Here is a 12,592-nt window from a genome sequence, read left to right as displayed (position 1 = left end):
TCTGCTTCTATACAGTGAAATACTATAGTGAACTGCAGTCACAACTGCTGTAATTGTGCTAAGCGTGTATACTGAAATGCTGAATATTGCCCTCTGTTACAAGAGTGATATTCCACTGCTGCACTCAGCCTGATAAGTCGAATTCAGCATTCTTTACTACCAGTTATGTAAAATACTGATTGCACTGATTTGATTTTCGTTGGCAAAATTATTAGTTTTGTTTCATTAAACTTAACAACCTATTTACTGATGGCAAACCAAAACTACCATTTGCCAGTGGACATACAACATCATGATGGACTGCTTTGCCGACTTGGAAGCTCACGCTCACGTACTCAATAATGAATTCTGCATTTGATCAATAACTGACTTACAATAAAGTGAGGCAACATGGCCCAAATTAAAGTTGAATGGGAAGTGAACCTCTGAAAGAAGAAACTGAGGGTTTTGAAAAGGCTTGGTCTAAGCACAGGTCTGGAACCCCAGAAAGTGTTGCAAGGGGATTTCAAATGAGAAGTACATGCAAGAAAACAAAAATAAAAGTAAAATCAAATATTGAATTTTTTTTTACTGTACATTGAAACAACAAGCTTAAAAAAAACCAGTCATTCTTGGAGTTGGAATTCTAGAATAATTAGATGATTAGATTAAATAATAATTAGATTTTTTTTTTCATCTTCTGTAGCTTCAACATACACAGCTTGTGTAGTTTTGCAGATGTTCTATGTAAATAAGTTCATTGTCCAGGTGAGGTGGTGTTTCCTGCTTCGGCTTTTTAGCCTGTTGCATCTCCACCGGCGATCAGGTCAACTGCAGGGTTGTCAGCTGGCATCACTGCTCATAATTGCCCACTAAACCAGTTCATCTTTCAGTGGGGGTCTGGTAGCAGACTGGGGACATCTTGCAGCCACCCCCCTGCAGCTGCCTTCGCTGGTGTGCTGTCAGTCGATGTCATTTTTCTGCATCCAGTAGCTTCCTTTCACAGCTTTGCCTATGCCTGTACCTTGCAGCGGCTGGACTGTTGTCTTGCGCAAAAAAGCCCTCTCACCCCATTACCAGTTGTGTCTTGTCACTACTGGTAGCATGATCTGGTACCTGCAGCCCATTTAGGTTTCACAGGTAGTTCCTCTAGGATGCCACATCAATACAAGCCATTAGAATAACGTTTGCTGTGTCTCTGAGCAGACACAGCTCAGAGCAGTCTTAAGTGTGTATTTGAGGTACTAGGACACATGGAGTTACAAAAGGAAAGTGGAAAGGAGCTTTAAAAGGCCATCAATCCAGCTCCAGGAACAACATCTGCTCCTTTGTGCGACACAGGACATACAGTGGCAAAATTATCTCCACTGGATCACCTATGTTTACATGTCTGACCAACAGGGTCCAACATCCTTTAGTTAAGAAACTGGCAGGTCACTACTGGCACCTGATTCTCTTCACCGATGAGAATCGGGTGCAAGTTTTTGTTGTTAGGAATGTATGGCCATCATCCACTCACTGGATTTGTTCCTCTTCATTTTTTATCATTTGCTGCTCCACTATGACACATCTCCTCATGTGTTAAAAGTAAAAATAGGAAATATTTGGGTAACAGTCTTTACATTTACTTTTGCATTTGTCAATATACTGATTTATTTATTTATTTTATAGACTGCATAGGACATGGTCAAAAATGTTTAAGAGACTAGCAAAAGATATCTCTATCTATCTGTCTATAATAGGAAAAAATCTATTTATATTTTTTGTTGACTGTAATTTTTTCAATTTCAATGATACCACTAGTATTTGTAGGTTTTAAAGCAAAAGTCTGCATGATGGTTTGAAGTCTGTGGGGGGCTGTTTATTGTTTCATTATGTTATTTATTTGTCTGGTAGCTTTTGGTTTTACTTCCTACTTTTAATTTTTCTTTCTTTTTGATTTTCAGCCTACCCTTTTTGTTTCACATGTGTTTAATTAGTCAACCTTAACTTCTACTTTCCACTTCTTTTAAGTCCGTGTCTTGTCCTGCTGTTGTTTCTTTCCCCGTAGCTTTTTATTTCCCAGCTTATTGGTTTGTGTTGTGATTTCCATCTCTTCCTCTCAATATATAGAGATATAGCTAGAAAGAGACAGATGCGTGTTTGTGTTCTTTGTACCTGATTCTGTTATTAAAGCTCATTTTGGTTGCTCTTGCACCTGCCTGTTTTGTGTCCCACATTTTTGTATGCTTTTGAACTGAATCACAACACTGGGAATAAAAAGTCCATAATATGTGTTCTTTTTAATTATTTATTTAAAGAGCCTATTATAAATTATATTTCAAAGTGATCTACCTCCAGTCCATTTGTATAATTGTACCAGAGCTTCAAATGATTAAAATATAAACCTCCAGAAAAGCAGAACACACGTCATTCTTTGAAGAAGAGGCTGAAAGAACTAATGGAACTGGAAAAAACTAATGCAAATAATAAAAGGATGGGCATTCAAAAAAATATATCTTTGTGTTAAAAAAAAATATGACAGCCATGTTGTTGCTCTGAGACTCAACTTAAGTGAAATGCTAATGCCAGTGTACTTGCATGTTCACAGTGATAATGCTTCCTGATATTTCAGTGCTATTCAATGCTATCCTAATATTACGCAGGCATGTTTACCATATTTGCAATATTTTAATAAATAATTACATTTCAAATGAGTAGAAGAAAATAGATGTATTAAGTTGAACTAAATAAACCAAAGAGAGACCTGACAAGACCTTATCCTACATGCTTCCTAAATTGTTCATTATCCCTGTCCAATTTACAGTTTTAACGATTATTTTTTGCTAGCATGACTTGAGTTCAGCTTGCTTTGCTACACAATTAAAAGCAGATTTGGCAGGTAGGATTTATGTGGACATGTATTCGATACCTAATTTAAATCTCTGTAAGTCTGTCAGTTTGATTATATCTGTGAGTGCACTTAGGGTGGCACAGTCGCCTTGGTCTATGCCTAAACAAGACTGCCACCGACCTTTTCCCGGCAAACCTGCGTTCCCATTGTGCTATCTGGCCCCAGATATTCTTTAGGCATACTCACACTAGGCATAGTTGCCTTTCATTGTCCCTGGTCTTTGGAGATAAAACACAATGATGGTATTGATAGCCAAAAGAGAGTAGTTGGAAACAATCCTGAGACTAACTTGCTTTGGAAACGTTAGATTATGGAGGACAATCAGGTTCCTGATTTTGCACTTTGTGGTATAATCGGAGCAGTTTTGGAAACAGTGACACACTGCTCTATCACATGCCTTATAGATGTGTAAATTACTTAATAAAGCAGTTTTTACAAAGAGCACCATCGTTGAGGAAGCGCAGGACTTCCTACATACTTCACAAGTGTGAAGTGCACCAGGGTGCAGAACACTAAACCTTGACCAGAAATAGTACACAGCAACCACACCAGTCAAATGAACCAAACGAACTTTGGAGATTAAACATGCTTGGGAACAAATAGTGTGATCACTGTCTTAGTTTAATGCAATTTGTGTAAACGGCTTTACTTGCACAAAATGTGTGACAACAACAATTAAAAACAAAAACTGTCAGTAACTAAATTTTCATAATAAGTTCATAATATGTTTCTGCACATTCATGGTGCTTGTCATACAAGTTCCCTTATGAGCACAACCACATTCACCATTGACAGTGTTTAATGTGTGTATATACCCCCGAGTTGTGTTACACTATTGAGTGTGGCCTCTGGCACTACACTGCTGTGTCGACCTTGCGGGTTGGTTGAGTGAGCCTGTGAGCCACTGTGTGTGAGGGAGGGAAAGGGAGAGAAAGACAGGGAAAGGAGAGGGTCAGACAAGCTCCAACTCTCGCTCCTGCTCCTTACATGCACCCAATCCACTCCTATCTAGTACCTGTCACACGCTGGCTGCAAAATGGAATTGACTATTGATTTCCCCCTTACCACAGGTCAGTTGTGCTGGCAGGCTATAGTGAGCTCAGTGAGAGCCTTGCGTGGGACAACAAGAGGAGGGGAAGAAACACGAGAAGGAAATACACACATTTCAAAACACACAGCACATACACGCTCTTATTAACTGAGCCTTTGTAACGGAAGACAGTCAGCATTGCTTTAAAAGAGGTGTGTGTCACAACATGCAGTGGAACACACTCTGGACTGGGTAACCTGGAAAACTGCGATAAACCTGCGGTGGAACTTAAAAGTCAAATTAAAGCAGTAAAAAATACATTTGAAATATTTTAAGATTTTAAGGCTCCTCCCACCCTTTTTTGGCTCTTTGAAATAAGAATGTGTGGGAGAATATTAGCTGCCAAGAGTTTTTCCACTCTAAAGTTATTTATGGAGTTCCACAGGGTTCTGTGCTGGGACCAACACCTTTCCCCACCATTATTTCTTCCCTACACTATATACATTTTCATTTTTATAATAAGATACCCAGCTTTATTTATCTATGAAGCCATTTGATACAAATCAAATACATGACAAGCAGAGCTTAAACACAAAGTTCTGGATGCCCTCTGACTTCCTATTTCTAAATGTAGACAAAAACTAAAGTTATTTTCCTCTAATCTAAAATTATTAGTAAATGGTGTCTGACCAGATACTAGATAATCTGGATGGCATTATCTCAGCCTCAAGCAACACTGTGAGGAATCTTGAAGCCATTTTTCCAACCCACACATTAAACAAATATGTAGGACTACTTCTATTTTTTCCCCCCCCATCAGAGCTATATTACTAAAATTAGAAAGATCCTGTCAGCAAGTAATGCTGAAAAGTTAGCTCATGCATTTTCTACTGTGATTCATTATAGGCCTGCTCTAAAAGGTTCTTTAAAAAGCCTTCTGTTAATCCAAAACACTGTAGCAAATACTGACTGTACTGACACAGACTAGAAAGAAAGACCACCCACATTAACTTTTCTTCATTGGCTCACTGTTAAATCTAGAATTGCATTTAAAATGTGTTTTCTCACATTGAAAAGTCAGGCCTCATCATATTTTTTAAAACATAAACAGCACCATATTGTCCCAACAAAGGACTTTGCTCTCAGACTGCAGGCTTGCTTTTTGTTCCTTGAGTTTTTAAACGCAGAATGCGAGACAGAGTCTTCAGCTATCAGCTATACACTACGGCATGATATCATTAGTAATTTTTAAACTCTGCCTCTTGTCCCATCTTTCTTTGCTTTCTTCTCCTTCCCTCACCCCCAACCGGTCACAGCATATGGCCCTCCCTCCCTGAGCCTGGCTCTACTTAAGGCTTCTTGCTGTTAAAGGGGAGTTTTCCCATTTCCACTGTCACATGTCCTTGCTCCTAGGAGATTGCTGGGATTTTCTATATACATTATAAAGCGCCTTGAGGTGACTGTTGTGAAATGGTGCTATATAAATAAAAATTAATTGAAATGAAATAGACTTTTTCAGTGGAACAGTTTTCAGTGGCTAAAGAAAATAAATTCTCTCTTTTAATTGAAAGACAGCAAATTCAAAAAGACTGACCTACACTGAATGTAACACAAAGGTTTCTTTATTTTAGTTGTCTGGTGATTCCTCAGATTAATTTCCTAGGCTCAGCTGGTTTTTACAACTTTCGCTAAAGACTGTTCATTTAGCTCATATTCACTGCAGGCTGAGCATAAATTGGAGGCTTCAAGAGGTGTTTATGAAAAAAAAACAAAAAAGGACTGTTAAAACCTAGCGGTTACAATATCTGTAAATAAATCTTGAGTAATAATGTTTTTTTTTTGTAAATCAAATATATATATTTAGCTCACTGCTTGATATAATAGAAGCATAAAACAAAGGTTCAATGCAGAGAGGTTGGTTTTGCTCCAACCCAGGGACCTTTGCTGTGCATCCTCCCCACATGGCAAAAATGCCCACCAAAATATTTTAAACTATCACTTCAGATCTTGGGTCCTGAAATGAGCGATCTTCACCACAAAGTGATATAATTTAGTTTATTAAAAAAATAAATAAAAATTGCATTTGGTGGATTGGTGGCTGTGGGATGGTTTATATTAGGGGTGGGCAAATCCAGGCCTCGAGTGCCGGTGTCCTGCAGGTTTCAGATATCACCCTGAACACACCTGAATCAAACGATTAGTTCATTACCAAGCCTTTGGAGAACTTCAAAACATGTTGAGAAGGTCATTTAGCCATTTGAAAAAGCTGTGTTGGATCAAGGACAGATCTAAAACCTGCAGGACACCGGCACTCGGGGCTTAGAGTTGCCCACCCCTGGTTTATATAGTGAAGGTTTGTTGGAAAGTTGCAGTATTATCCTCAATTTATGCACGAGCTATTAATTACAGACAGGTGATTTCATACACTGTATACCGTTATCCTGTTGAAAAGTTCTTGAGTTATTTATTTCCATTTTGCAGGCACTGTTTAGGATGCTAAGGGAAAATGCAGTGCCTCAGTGTTTACACATTTTTCAGGCAAGCAGAAATGCTTTCTCTAACAGACATGATAAAGAGCCCAGCAAGCCTGGTCTAGCCTAGGTCGCAGACAAATCTTGGTACACAATAGTGGTCAAGTCAGTAAGAAGTGGAATGTACAAGTGTGTGAAATTAATAGTGCGAATAATTACACCGTGTATACAAAACAAAATGCGTGAAATATATTTTGATTTAATGGCCCTGCAGTAAGAGCCTATTTAGCTGCGTTTGAGACTATCAATGAGGTGCTGACTTAAGTCTGCCTGAAGCCTCAACTCTTCACAACACAGCAGCAAAATTAAGTTTAAAAACAAAACAAAAACAACAACTGACAATTGTGACAATGATTTACTGGAATATTTAAGAATGAAAAGTAATAGAATGTCACCAACTAAAGCAACTAAAAGTGCCTTAATTTGGCATGTTTAATTAAAACAAGAGCTTGTTAATCATTACAAAAGTCAAGTGAAACTGTGTTGCATGAAAGAAGCTCTGATGTCATAAGATTTGGAAAGCTAGATTTCTTTGTTAGCAGCAGTGAGCGCCTGGTGATGGGTCCTTACTGCTCGCCACATGCTTAAACATAGTAAATCCCCCTGCCTCCTCCTTTCCCTCCTCGAAGCGGTAAAAAGGGTCATTAAGCTATTGATCAAGGTTAAGAAGGCAAATGATCACAGGATATTGTGGCACTTTTAATGTAGCCATCAGTGACTAAAGAAAAGTTTGTCCTTCCTTTCCCTGTCTTGCAAAATATATTTTGAAAGGGTCTTCACTTGTTCGCTGAATTTAGCCCAACATAAACACATGCGAGGTTGCCAGGTGGGGTTCAAACTCACTGCAGCTACTGAATTCTTTTTTTCCCCCACCCTCCTTTTTTTTTTTCCCCACCCTCCCGTGATTGATTTCCTTCCTGCTTATCACAAACAGCTAATTGGTTTATTTTTGTTCCGTCATCAGTTTCCCTCTTCACATTCAAGATTAGTGCGCATAACCCACTCTTAGGCTCTTGAGTGATTTATGGGTCAGTGTACCATTTCACACAAACTTTCAGCAATTCCTGACAATGTTCTGCATTGGTGAGAAAAAAAAAAGTTTTGTTTTATAAAATGAGTGATACCAATTTGCACGGTCTGAATTATCTAATTGGAAACTCCAGACCAATAGTGCAGCATGCCATCACTGAAATGCCAAGGCTATTTGAAAAAAAATTAGCATAGCCTCTACTAGTACTTGCAAACAACAGATTGTAAACAGATTATGGGATTTGTCAAAGGCTGACCCTCCATTAAGCAGCACCTGTGTACAACAATGTGAGCCAAAGGCTCTCTACCCATTGGAACCAACAGATGGCACTGTGGTAGCATCCAGGCCCCAGTGAGTCATTTATAATGCGGTGGGAGAGTGTTTTAAAAAAAACAAACAAAAACACGCCCAGAGAACCATAACCATTTTACAAATTTTATATTCAGTAGAGGGTGTGTAATATCACTCATTTTGGAGTTACACGTGAGGAAAAAACAAAACCCCACAAAACAAAAAAAACAAACAAAAAAAAAAAAAAAAACACACACACAATATAGGCGCTTGTACACAGATAAGTGTAGGAGGGACATCCCTCCCCTTTGTCTCCAGTGAAACTAAGATTGTAGACTCACTTCTCACCCCCACCCTGCACAAAAAGCCTCCCTGTTAACTTCAAAAAAAGAAAAAAAAAAGTCAAAGGAACACCATCTGACAAGACAGCAGAGCTATATGCCAGGGCCTTTAATGTCAGACCCTTTCATTTGAATAAGTCTAACGGGATCTGATTTCATGTCTCTCAGACCACCAAGGGGGTTGGGGTACCTTGAACAAACTGTTTAGCATTGAGGCCAGGAAATCTGTATCTCCAACTACCAAACATAAGAGGACCCCAACTAGTCTTTGCTGCTCCATGGACTTTCTTAAAGTGATTTGAACCAAGGACAGGCCCTTTTCTTCTGAGGCCATGTACAGTTCGAGCTCTCTGGTAAGCACCATGACCCCAGTTTTGGGGCAGGGGGAGTGCATGGTGAAAAATGCCCTGTCTATTTGGGACGGACTCATCAACAACAAGGTCATGTTCACCATAGACAACCAAGTGACCTTGAGGATCCCTATTCACAAGGTCAAACTGGCTAGGGGCATCAGCTCGTGTTGGTAGTGCAACACGCATGACCCCTTTAAAACTGGAACCGCGGTTACTGACCGACTGTCCTCTGGGAAAGCCGTGCTCTGGCTTTGTTGTGTATTCATTTTGAACTGGTCCGTAAGTGCCGTGGGTCATTAGAAATCTGTCAGATGTTCCTAGGTTAGCTTGTCTATGCCTCACGTTATGAAAAGTTGGCCAATTTTGTTGAGGGGTGGCCATGTTTGGTACAGTCTCAAACCATTCATGATTGTAGGGGTGAGGGGGGATTCCATGGTAAGCTGGTCCAGAGAGTTCAGGCGCTCCATGTACTCCAGGATAATCCAAACCCAAAGCAGCTGCACGGGCTACAGCACAGACAAACAAAGACAAAACAAACCTGTTTGCCGGTTCATTGTTGTGAAGTGTCAAATATACCCACTAATTGGTAATTATATATTTTTTTAAAGTAGCAGCATCCATTGAAGTGCACTACATACCTCTTGCTGTTTTAGCACAATATGCACCACCAGCTGACACAGAGTGGAGCACAACAGTGCTAGAAAAATAACAAAAAAAAAAAAAAAAACAAAAAAAAAAAAACGCACAGACACACACACACACAAAAAAAAAAAAATCAGTAAGCCAAATAGCACAGCACTGAGAAGCTGTAATTGTTTTTTAACCACAGAAAACCTTAAGCTTTAAATACCTGAGAAAACCCACGAGAAGAAAACTCATCCCTGCAGTTATTTCAGCATAAACTTCATGGCAGCACAATTACTGGAACACTTGCCACTTGACTTCTTTTGTAGCCACTCGGACTGCCTAAAGCCTCACCCTGGCTTGATTTGCTAATTACAGACAGCTGGTTGTCATAGAGACCAAAACTCAGCCACTGAATCTAGTCAGCCACTGGCAAATTGCTTCATTATAGAAAATTAGTTAAAATGCTTGCTTGCAGCAGAACTCTACAAAACAAGACATTTGGATTTTTTTACATTTAAGGAAAGAGAAACACACATTTAAAAAAGGAGTGCGGGTCAAACTGACGCCACAGCTGGTACAATTCTATTCACACACACAGCAGAAGAAGTTTGGATTGAAATAAAATTCGTTGTTGTGTAAGTTTGACTGTTTTTGCAAGCCCAATATGCTAATTATAGCATAACCTCGGAACTTAATATTATCTGAACAGTAGCTAATTAAAACTTCTAATTCACTGGACCTAAAAGAATGATAATTAAATACAATGTCTGCAAGATCACTGTACCACCACTGATTAAGAATGATCTCATTAAACTTGACCTCGTTCATTAAAAGGTTCAGAAAACATCGACGGCACAAAGACGTTTACATACAACAGTAACAGTTCTTAATCTATTAATCGTGCTTTAAAATAAGCACAATTAACAGTTTTATTTTAGAGAAGAAAGAGCAGAGGGTGGATTCTCGCTGCTTGATATTTCTGAGGTGGCAATGAAGCAGCTGAGAGCGGTGGAAGCATTTAATAATTCACCCAAATTATTTCTGTCAGGACTGACAAGCTAAACAGGGCCTTGATTTAATTCTGTAATTGCACGTTCACCTTTACCCTGAACCCATACTTTGGTAATTAATAGGACCGAGCTTTATTTGAAGTGTGGCATGGCAAGTAATGGAATTCAAATTGCAGGTGATGTGAAACCAAAGATGTGAATGCCCGCTTGGCCAAGGAGCTCGTGTTATTTCCTCCACCACGGTGTCACCCGGAGGAGAACAGTGCCAAAAAGTGGCACAAACCTTCAATCAACCTCCAGACCTAATCCTCTGCTCCTGCATTTGGAACGCCATCTGTCTAGTGTTAAGTATGGGCTAGAGTGGTCTTGAACTTTGCTGTCTGACTTTTGGATTTCTGTAGCGCTCACAGACCACATACACACTGTGGTGTTAGTGTCTTACCCATCAGCAAAGTGACTGCATTGGCATTGTGTTGGCTGACATTTTTGGGGACTTTAAATACTTATATGTAGAGAAAAAGGTTGGCTTGCCTGACTCACACCCTCCGCAGGCAGGTGACAGTATTCAAGGCTAGCAAAAGAAGTTCAGTGCTCTACCTCTCAGCCTTAGGGTGATGGTGAGCCCTCTTGCTCGGCTCCCATTGCCTCCATTGGGCCTAATTTGTAAGAATGTGGAAGTCTGCAGTGCACCTCAATAACACAATGCGTCAGTAATGGTAGTGTCAACCAAATGGTGGCAATTAGACTCATGATGAAGCCACTCACTTTATTTATTTATTTTTTCATTTATATTTTGGGGGGGGGGGTAATTTTCTAAACTCATGTAAATATGTATCAGAATCAATTAGGCCTAATAATATACAGTCCTTAGAGGATTCACATCAAAGCACATAAGCACACAATCCAATTAAGAGTGTTTACTGTTTAGATTGAAATGCTCACTGTTCCGCTCTTGAACCCAATCCGCATATCAGCAAACAGTATTTGCCAGGGTGTATATTCCAGTGGTCGTAAGTAGGCGTATACGTGTGTGTGTGTGTGTTGGCATGTTCGCATGTACGAGTTGAGAGAGAGATAAATAGTGAGGATATATGCAGCCATGTAATCTTTAATATGGTTTTGAGTATTTGTTTGTTTATATCTCAAAGAATTCAACCTCGAATCTGAAGTTGGAGACCACATGAGAACCGGTAGTCAGGAATTACATTTCATCATAATGTGTTAGCGTTACACTGAAAATTCTTGCAGATAAAAACAGCTGAAGGCAGTGTACATGCATTAATATCAAAGTATTTTTTGTTATTTCTAACAAAAAAGGTATAAATCCCTTTTAAATGGACATTTACATATGTATGTTGCAGGTGGGTAGCGAGCGGAGTAAGGAAGAAGCGGCATGCTATTTAAGCTTGAGGGTGTAAGATGGCATGCAAAAACACAGATGTACACATATTGTCTGAGAGAAATTATATAAGTTTGAATGTCATAAAGGCTCGAGGTGAGAACTGCAGCCTAAAATAGTGTGATCGAGGCAGCTACTTCTTTTGTTACAGAAACTTCATGTTCCAGATGGATGCACTCGATCAACCTTTATGTAAATTTACATGAGCCTTTGTTAGAAACGTAAACTGGTATTTATTAACATAGTAACTGTTTTAATGAATTCCTGGCTTCTCCTCCTTCTCGTACTCTTTTCTTACTGCCTCCTCATTCGTTTTCTCACTACTGTGGACAACTGTCGATACTGAACTCTTTGAGCTCTAGGGTTCAGGCTGCCTCTGAAACACGAATAGCAATCAGCAGAGGGAGCGAGGGAAAGAAGAGGAGGGACACACACACGCATGCACACACAGAGACCGACAGTTTCCTCAAAAAAGTAATGGTCAAAATATACACTGCTGAGAGAGGCAACCACAGAAATGGCAGAGTATACAAGAGGAAAAAAGCCATTAGTTTCTACGTTACTAAATTAGCAAGCCCTCCAATCCATCTCCTGTTCATACAACATTCATTATAGAGACTTGCCTTCACCACGCATGCTGAGCCTGTGATTTGATTAATTTTGGCTTTTTCGGGGCCTGGCTTTTTTCATCTTTTAACTAACTGAACATCGACTGTTGCATGCAATCTGTGCCTCTCTTCAGGCTTTCTAAAATGAGAAAAATGCAACGAGAAGATGCTGTAAGGCCTAAAGTAAAAATACTAATGACACCACTACTATGGCGCCTTTAAATTATACACCAATTACAAAAATGGGAGCACTCAGCAAATATTGCTTGTGATTTTCCAAACAAACTTGCGGCTGATTTCAGCATGCATATGGTGGTCTGTATTGGGGATAGTCACCTGTCAGTCTTTATTTCACTGCTGTGGAATCTACTTTGCATAGTCTTGTCCTAAACTATCCCACTATGATGGCCGCAGAGTCAGGCAATAATTAGTTACAGTATTCCTGGTTCTAAACAGGCCAACCAACGCTTGGTTTTCAGGTTAAAGAGAGTAAAACAGTA

General features: G+C 39.5%; 1 pseudogene across 1 annotated transcript; it reads right to left on the bottom strand.

Moving 5' to 3' along the window:
- Positions 1–7,624: 7,624 nt before the first annotated feature.
- On the bottom strand, positions 7,625–9,378 carry LOC146659434 (uncharacterized; annotated as a pseudogene). The gene is made up of 3 exons (XR_014913800.1): positions 9,299–9,378; positions 9,087–9,145; positions 7,625–8,954 (listed from the first exon to the last, which is right to left on the bottom strand). The product of XR_014913800.1 is annotated as an uncharacterized LOC146659434 (transcript).
- Positions 9,379–12,592: the final 3,214 nt, after the last annotated feature.

Source organism: Rhamphochromis longiceps, linkage group LG11 (genome assembly GCF_057381845.1).
Source record: "Rhamphochromis longiceps isolate RC_006_pf linkage group LG11, R_longiceps_female_GT1.1, whole genome shotgun sequence".
Taxonomy (NCBI): Eukaryota; Metazoa; Chordata; class Actinopteri; order Cichliformes; family Cichlidae; genus Rhamphochromis; species Rhamphochromis longiceps.
Note: the sequence above shows the minus strand (reverse complement) of the source record. Positions and strands in the feature narration are given on the sequence as shown.